Source organism: Dermacentor variabilis, unplaced genomic scaffold, assembly GCF_050947875.1.
Source record: "Dermacentor variabilis isolate Ectoservices unplaced genomic scaffold, ASM5094787v1 scaffold_13, whole genome shotgun sequence".
Lineage (NCBI taxonomy): Eukaryota > Metazoa > Arthropoda > Arachnida > Ixodida > Ixodidae > Dermacentor > Dermacentor variabilis.
In genome coordinates, this window is record NW_027460291.1 from 15,492,645 (window position 1) to 15,502,084 (window position 9,440).

Here is a 9,440-nt window from a genome sequence, read left to right on the forward strand (position 1 = left end):
CTTCAATAGTACTGCAAAATCAGATTTTTTTTCTGCTCCCAGTGTCTAGCGATATATCTTTACCAGTGTCCTTAGCAGCTGAGATAACTAATGTTCCTGCAGGTAAATATCAGAAAACATTGCGATAACTGCCAAGTAAATGCAATCGTGCGTCTTGCTTACAATACAGCATGTGCTCTACCTCCTGCCAGGTTTGTTCTACATATCAGGCCAGCATGCAACTTGTACAAGAGGCACCTTTCGCAGGCATGAATATATTTTATGAGGTTATGGTGGTGTCAAAACATGACATCAACCATAATGCCTTAAACTATTATATGAAACACTTACTTGTACAAAGATAGAAAAGGCACCAATTTTGAATTTAGCACATTCGGTTTACAGTACCATAGCAGAAATAGCTCAACTAGTACAGGTACGCAAACGGGCTAGTTGGTATTGGTCGATGACATCGACAATGTGAACTCGACAAAGGATGGAGAAAGAGGTGATAGCATTTGTCTCCATTTCTCGCCACTTTCGACGTCCTTTGTACAAGTCCGCACTGTTGAACATCATGGGTCAACAAGCACAGCCTGAAAAAAATGTCATGAAAGAAAACTTGGCTCTCAACCTCAACAATTCTGCCTGTCAGGTATTATGGTTTCTTCAGAACTTATTTCTTTATACAAAGTCGTGCCCATCAAGTAAAGCTTACTGAAAGAAATGAAGAACAACATCAACACCTCTCAAGGCACATGCATCAAAGGAGTTAGAGCATCATACACATTACCTTTATGTGCAAAAGTATTCTTTTTCTTAGGCAAACTGCATTTCTAGTTTCTTAAAGCCTATATATTCATTTGTCACAGCTATGGGAAAATCACAAGGTGGAAGAAGATGTGTTGGTGCAATTTCAACATTATGTACAACAACAAAAGGTAAAGCACAGGAAGTCTCACTGCTCCTCTGTCTAACTGACAGTCAGTTTCATTTGTCATGTCCACTCCCATCCTGATGGCAGCAGAAACAGGAAGAGAGCAGCGTGGTTCAGAAAGCATACGAAGGAGCTGATATCCTAGCTGACATAACGAGTAAAGAAGGGAGCTGGTCAGGCCATGTAGTGCAAACTTGAGACATCATTAACTAGTGCGAAAAAAAAACAACGGACGACAACAGACACACGACAGAGCTCTAGGCTTCAACTGAAATTTTGGCTACACAGAAACATAGGATTCAGGGGATGCGACCTCGATGAATGGAAGCAACATTCATCTTTCCCTTTCCCTGTCTGACAAAGGAGGTATCGGAGCAAATTGATGGATAGGTTCATTTCGAGATACACTCTTTTTGGCGAGAGCCAGGGAAGGGGTGCTTACACACCTATCACACACTTTTTGATGCAAAGTGCTTCGAATATTTACATGTCGACCTGCCTCTACAGCCGCATGGGCAGATGAGCGCTTTGAAACTGCTCAGTGCATGAGCACCTACAGCAACGATTGGCCAGATGGCCTGCAGCCACTGACAGCTGCCCTATCTTGGTTCCCGAAGCAGACTTTTAAACACCGACCTGTTTGACTTGAGGGAACATAGGGCTGCTTTGACTAGTGACGAGTGACTAGTGGCCACCTGGCCAATTATCGCCATACGTGCTCATGCACCGAGCAGTTTCAAAGCAATCGTGCGCTCAGGCAGCTCCAGAAGCAGGTTCACAGCGAAATAAATATACGAACCACTTTGCATAAAGAAAGTGGGAACAGGTGTGTGAGCAGCCGTCCCTGGCTCTTACCGAGAGTATCTGTATGTGAAATTAACCTGTTCATCAATTTGTTCCGATAGCTCCTGTGTTGTTTCCGTCGGTCGACATTCTGTGCATCCCATGTTTCTGTGCAGCAAAAATTTCAGTTGAAGTCTAGAGTTCTGTCTTATGTGCTTCTTGATGTTGTCGTCTTTTTTACGCTAGTTATTCATGTCTCAAGTCTGCAATGAGCACCAACTAGCCCAAGTGCATTCTTCAACCATGTAATGCATAGGGCAGATAACCAGTGGCACATTCGAGTTACAGAACGGATGCCAAGGGAAGAGAAGGGTAGTCAAGGACGGTAGAGAATTAGACTGTACGATGAAGTCAGGAAATTTGCAGGCTTCACTTCGAATCAGCTAGCGCAAGACAGAGGTAATTGGAGCTCACTGGGAGAGGTCTTCATCCTCCAGTGGAAAAAATATGTAGACCAATCGTGATGAAAAAAGTATACCTGTCGGCTCAGACATCTTCACTGTCTTTTGAGCAATGTGTAGGCCCAAGACAATCAGCCGGTTCCCATGCAATTGCTTCATGCTGACTAACTGCATGGGCACAAGAAAACAACTCACCATTAATACCACCCTAGATTGACCACTTAATAAAAGAACCTCTCAAAACTCCAAACACAATTAAGCATTTACCAGCTTAATAAAGACATATATACAAGCCAAGAATAGTTACAATAACCATACGCTTTATAACTAGACATTAGAATAAGGTAGTGAAACGTAGAATAGCCGTAGGATGTTCATTGCAGTTCATTTCAGAAATACTGTCGACCACTGACAGGACGCCTTAGGCAGGGTTCAGTCGTACAACAAGAAAACAAATAGTAGTAGTATTAAGCATGCATGCGTGAAACCAAATAACGAGTTCAAGGTCGAGAAATAAATGATTAGGCTCGGTGTACTTATTTATACAAAAAGATGAATTCATAAACAAATAGCGCAACCACGCGTTCATCCTGAACGGCACGAAAGCTTCTAGAACGAGTACAACTGAAAACGAAGGATAACCACATAGCCGGGATGGTTGTGGTTCTTTTGTATTAGTTCTAGCGATGAAAACACAAGCATTGCAAGCTACCTGCGTCATTACCTACCACGTGACCTGGGACAAAAAATAAAAAAATAAAAGCAAAACGAGTGCAAGTACACTAGCGACATTTAATACGTTTGTCACACAGCACACTTTTGGCCACGATCGATCCTGACTGACATCGAATTTCTGGTCATGTTTGGCTTCCTTGCTGAATCTGCGGACGGGAGCCAATCGCGGTCGCAAATTTCGATCCAGAACAGGCTCAATCGTGATCGAAAGTGGCCGTGTGACACCGTTATAACAGAACGAATTAGCCAAACCAAAGTATTATTTACCTGCCTGCGCCGTATACTGACGCGTAGCAGTACTTAATTCTCTACAACTCTATGTGCTGTCACAATTAGTTGAGGACACACGAACAATGAAACATCCGATATATTTTTACTTCTTTGTCACGTTCGGTGCCCGTAGGCTCCGCCTGAAGTACACATACTACACTCGCATCCAACACACCTTGTGCTGTCCTTTAAAGAAATTACGCGAAAATTACTACCACAATGACGCACCATAAAAACGCGACGCTGAATGTGAGTGACCACGTACGTACCTTTTATATGAGCCGTCCAAGCGCCTTGCGAAAGGCACCTCGGTTTGAAGGCGGAGCGCTGTAACGACGTGTACTCTGGGCACGCCATTTCGTTTACGTAGTGGATGGACGATGTTGACGATGGATTCCGCCGAAAAAAAAAGTCCACTTCATCACTGTTCAGGCCGAATGGAAGATGTTTTCTCGTTGGCCACGAATGACGGCCGTCGTAGGCATAGTAAACACACTGTCACAAAGAAACACCGATATCGTAGGCCGCTACTGCCTTTCTTTCTCACGCATAATCGCGTCGTCTTCAGTCCGGATGCTCCCTTCGCGTCCATGAGCACAAAAGTACACGAAAACAACGAGGTGGTGCAACCTAAACGTAGCGAAAAACAATCTAATTACTCACAACTTCAAGACTGTCACGGAGAACACGCACATGTGCACCCGGCGGCCCGCCGCGACTCAGCAGCGATCGCGGCGACACCCGTCGGTGGAAGTTATTGCAATTTCGGTTTCGTTTTCAAGGCATAAATACATATATTCTTTTAAACTACATGTGTTTATTACTTTCGGGGCTATTTATTTTACGCTACCTCTAAGCAATTATTATTATTATTATTATTATTATTATTATTATTATTATTATTATTATTATAAACAACAGAGGCAGATCCCACGCACTGTGGGAATCGACATAAGCGCAGCTTGCCGTTCTATTTGCGTTCACTGACGATATTTGGCGATGATGTTGACGGCCTACCACAGTCGTGATGTGATGTTGAATGTTATAATACAGAAAGACGTGCTTGCTCGAAGCGCTGTTGCGCGCCATTTTTCGTAGCTTACGTGAAAGTTAACGCTCTAATTCCTTTACACGAGCGCATCGCATCGGGGCTGAAGCGTTGATTTGCCGAACAGCCGTTTGCGTGTTGTCGTGTTGACGCTGCGGTGCTTTAGTGCGGCTTTGCGTCTCTGCATGCCCTGGGTCAGTGATCCACGTGCACAAAACTGCGCGGTGCTTACTTTTTAGATATAGAAACGTGCCCTTTCATACCTTGAAGTAAAATTATTACTGTTTGCCCGCAACTGTTGCCATGTTTAGTAGTAGTGTTCCTTTTATTGAGGAGACCCCAAACGAAGCATGCTTTGTGTTTGTAGGGTGTGAGACCGGGCTAGTTGGCATTTCATGCCGAAGTGACTAGCGCTGGAGTGGACACGGGGCACAAAAGGGCGACCACGGCGACAGCGCCCTTACCTTCTCCGGCGATCATCCAATGTATGCGAGCTGCCACGTGCGAAAAGTGGCATTATTTACCCAGTTCGTATGGGTGTTGGCTTTAAACATTCTCTTGTCATTAGTCTTCCAGATGGCATTGTGTCGATGACCAGGGTGTTTCAGTAGGCATTATGACGGCCAAAGGGGTCCAGAGAGTATTGTAGCGATGCCCACGAAGTTCTCGCTAAAAGGGCTCGCACACGCCTTCCCTGAGTCCCTCTCATGTACATTATGCGCGCTCTCAAACCACCCACCGCCGCGGCTGGCAAGGCAGTGACAGCAGCAGCAGAATTGGAAATTATAAGGGAGGAGGCATAGAAAGCTTCGCTTTAAAATCTAACAGAACGCCTCTGTGCACACTGTAACCTGTCATCCAGAGCTCTGGTGTTTTGACAGAGTTCAATTTCATTCTACAAAGTATTTCCCGTATTCAGCATGTGCACCTGTCCTACCCGTCTCGCGAGGGGAGACGGGTGAGTCTCGCACAGATCTGCATAAGCCAAGACATCTCGAACGTACTTTGCAGGTGGGCAATCGCGCGCACACTTGAAAAATGCCTCGCCACTGTTCCGTGAACAAAGATGGGTCTGCAAATGCCCCGCCAATTTCTGGAATCTCATTCTATCTATAATGATTGGCTTAATGTCCTATCCATGCAGGCAATAATACTGTCTCCAATTTGGGAAGGGAAATATTTGAGTAAATAGCGCTGTTAGTCGGTGTGGCAAATACTGTATGCATCGCAAATTGTACGTTGGTTCTCTATACTTTCTCACATTTTCCTCCCTTTCTTTTTGAGCACTGCGTTCTGGCAGCTGTTTGTAAGCCAGTGGAACTCTCCTTTCTATACAACTACAAACTTAATAGTTTCTTTTTGTACAGCCAGCTTCGTAAATTGACGCAGACGCGAAGCCATGAGCGTTTTGCACGGCTCTTTCTGTAGAGGCTGCTTGATCAAAGCATTGTGGTGGGTGAGAAGGCACAAGTTTGCCTACGAAGCTACCTTGTTTTTAAACGTCAGAGGAGCAGAACGAATTGGGGTTATTGATTCCGCGAAAGAATCTCAGGTGGGGTCAAATCTTCCCGAATCGGCGTATCTTTTGTCCGCGTAGGGTTCGTCGCCCCCTTTTCCGCCTGTTTCGTTGTGCTTGAAAGAAACCTAGACGACCGCATTGCTTTGGAGCAATCTTGGCGCGTCCAGCTGCATGCTGTCACGTGGCCTACTCACTTTGCTGGATTGCTGGCGTCCCACAAGCAAGAGCTGCACTTGCTCTGCCTTGCTGAAAACGTTTGAACATTTTCTTTTTGGTTAAATATTCTATACTAGAAAAAGTATGTGCGCGCTTTTGGATCCCGCGGAATTTGTGCGTGACGACATTTGAGAACTGTGTGCCACCTAGCCCACTATGACATAGTAGTGCTTCAGCGACAGGTTTTTCGCAGGACATATTTAAAATGGCTCATCAAAATAGACAGTGAAACGGTGGGGAACCCTCTTCAGCAGTTTTGTGGGCATTGAAAGTCCGACATGTCTTGGGGGGATGGGGTAGGGGAGGGGAGGGTCCGCTTCTGGATCCGCTACTGGTTTGTAGTGTTCGTGGGACACGCTGTGTCTTTGTACAACTGTATGTTTGTGAATGTAATAAAAATAAACAAAAACACCCTTGCACCACCTCCAATATTCTTAGTCAGTGCACCCTTTTGGTGGGTAAAAGGGTGTTATGACATCTAGAACTGCCCTACGCTTCGCAAGAAGTCATGATGATGGGATATTTCTAGAATGAAAACACCCTTCAAGGGTGTTATGACTCGCAATTCTCACCATCAAGGGTGTCAAATTATTTTACTGTGTACTTTTCAAGCACGGTGGCCGCGCTCGGCATTGTGGCGCAGTTAGCCTAAACCACCTCGGCCGTGTGACGCAAATTCGCGTCTACTGAATCGTAACGGGACAAGTTTTGGCACTTCCTCTGACCCCAGGCATTAAAGTAACTATTTTCGCTACTTCTTGGGGGTTCTTTTCAAGCACGGTGGCCGCGCTCGGCGTAGTGGCGCAGTTAGAGTAAACCACCTCGGCGGTGTAACGCAGTTTCGCGTCTACTGAATCTTAGCGGGATAAGTGTTGGCGCTTTCTCTGACCCCAGGAATTACTGTAACTAATTTCGCTACTTTTTGGGGGTACTTTTCAAGCACGGTGGCCGCGTTCGGCATAGTGGCGCGGTTAGCGTAAAAGACCTCGGCCGTGTGACGCAGTTTCTCGTCTACTGAATCTTACCGGGACAAGCGCTGGCGCTTTCTCTGACCCCAGGCATTATAATAACTATTTTCGCTACTTTTTTGGGGGTACTTTTCAAGCACGGTGGCCGCGCTCGGCGTAGTGGCGCAGTTAGCGTAAAGCACCTCGGCTGTGTAATGCACTTTAGCGTGTACTGAATCTTGCCGGGACAAGATTTGGCAGTCTCTCTGACCCCAGGCGTTATTGTAACTGATTTGACTACTTTTTGGGGGTACTTTTGAAGCACGGTGGCCGCGCTCAGCATAGTGGCGCAGTTAACGCAAACCACCTCGGCCGTGTGACGCAGTTTCACGTTTACAGAATCTTACCGGGACAAGTTTTGTCGCTTTCTCGGACCCCAGGCAATATTGTACCTAATTTCGCAACTTTTTCGGCGTACTTTTTAAGCACGGTGGCCGCGCTCGGCGAACTGGCGCACTTAGCATAAAGCAACCCAGAAGTGTGACGCAGGTTCTCGTCTACTGAATCTTACCCGGACAAGTGTTGGCGCTTTCTCTGACCCCAAGCATTATAGTAACTATTTTCGCTACTTTTTTGGGTAATTTTTAAGCACGGTGGCCGCGCTCGGCGAAGTGGCGCAGTTAGCGTAAACTACCTCGGCCGTGTGAGGCAGTTTCCAGTTTACAGAATCTTACCGGGACAAGTTTCTGCGCTTTCTCGGACCCCAGGCAATATTGTACCTAATTTCGCAACTTTTTCGGCGTACTTTTTAAGCACGGTGGCCGCGCTCGGCGAACTGGCGCACTTAGCATAAAGCAACCCAGAAGTGTGACGCAGTTTCTCCTCTACTGAATCTTACCGGGACAAGTGTTGGCGGTTTCTCTGACCCCAGGCATTATAGTAACTATTTTCGCTACTTTTTTGGGGGTACTTTTGAAGCACGGTGGCCGCGCTCGGCGTAATGGCGCAGTTAGCTTAAACTACCTCGGCCGTGTGAGGCAGTTTCCAGTTTACAGAATCTTACCGGGACAAGTTTCTGCGCTTTCTCGGACACCAGGCAATATTGTACCTAATTTCGCTACATTTTGGGGGTACTTTCAAGCACGATGGCCGCGCTCGGTGTAGCGGCGCAGTTAGCGTAAAGCACCTCGGCGGTGTAACGCAGTTTCGCGTCTACTGAATCTTAACGGGATAAGTTTTGGCGCTTTCTCTAACCCCAGGAATTCCTGTAACTAATTTCGCTACGTTTGGTGGGCACTTTTCAAGCACGGTGGCCGCGCTCGGCGTAGTGGCGCAGTTAACGTAAACCACCTCGGCGGTGTAACGCAGTTTCGCGTCTACTGAATCTTAACGGGATAAGTTTTGGCGCTTTCTCTGACCCCAGGAATTACTGTAACTAATTTCGCTATTTTGGGGGGTACTTTTCAAGCACGGTGCACCGCGCTCGGCGTGGTGGCGCAGTTTAAGTTAACCACCTCGGTGTGTAACGCAGTTTCGCGTCTACTGAATCTTAGCGGGATAAGTGTTGGCGCTTTCTCTGACCCAGGAATTACTGTAACTAATTTCGCAACTTTTCGGGGGTACTTTTCAAGCACGGTGGCCGCGTTCGGCGTAGTGGCGCGGTTATCGCAAAGCACCTCGGCCGTGTGACGCAGTTTCTCGTCTACTGAATCTTACCGGGACAAGTGGTGGCGCTTTCTCTGACCCCAGGCATTATAGTAACTATTTTTGCTACTTTTTGGGGTACTTTTCAAGCACGGTGGCCGCGCTCGGCGTAGTGGCGCAGTTAGCGTAAACCACCTCGGCCGTGTGACGCAGTTTCCCGTTTCCAGAATCTTACCGGGACAAGTTTTGTCGCTTTCTCGGCCCCCAGGCAATATTGTAACTATTTTCGCTTCTTTTTGGGGAACTTTTTAAGCACGGTGGCCGCGCTCGGCGTAGTGGCGCAGTTAGCGTAAAGCCCCTCGCCTGTGCAACGCAGTTTCGCGTCTACTCAAACTTACCGGGACAAGATTTGGCGGTCTCTCTGACCCCAGGCGTTATTGCAACTGATTTCGTCACTTTTTGGGGGTACTTTTAAGGACGGTGGCCGCGCTCGGCGAACTGGCGCAGTTAGCGTAAAGCACCTCGGCCGTGTGACGCAGTTTCTCGTCTACTGAATCTTACCGGGACAAGCGTTGCGCTTTCTCTGACCCCAGGTATTATAGTAACTAATTTCACTACTTTTTCGGGGAACTTTTCAAGCTCGGCGGCCGCGCTCAGCGTAGTAGCGCAGTTAGCGCAAACCACCTCGGCCGTGTGACGCAGTTTCCCCTTTACAGAATCTTACCGGGACAAGTTTTGTCGCTTTCTCGGACCCCAGGCAATATTGTACCTAATTTCGCAAGTTTTTCGGCGTACTTTTTAAGCACGGTGGCCGCGCGCGGCGAACTGGCGCAGTTAGCTTAAAGCACCCCCGATGTGTGACGCAGTTTCTCCTCTACTGAATCTTACCGGGACAAGTGTT

General features: G+C 47.1%; 1 long non-coding RNA gene across 1 annotated transcript in view; it reads right to left on the bottom strand.

Moving 5' to 3' along the window:
- LOC142566582 (uncharacterized) overlaps positions 1–3,892 on the bottom strand; it is a 7,602-nt gene extending 3,710 nt beyond the window's left edge. Inside the window, exons 1-2 of the long non-coding RNA XR_012825072.1 lie at positions 3,435–3,892; positions 2,238–2,328 (exon numbers count right to left, since the gene is read on the bottom strand). This is a non-coding gene — a long non-coding RNA (uncharacterized LOC142566582). The remainder of the gene's footprint in view (positions 1–2,237; positions 2,329–3,434) is intronic.
- Positions 3,893–9,440: the final 5,548 nt, after the last annotated feature.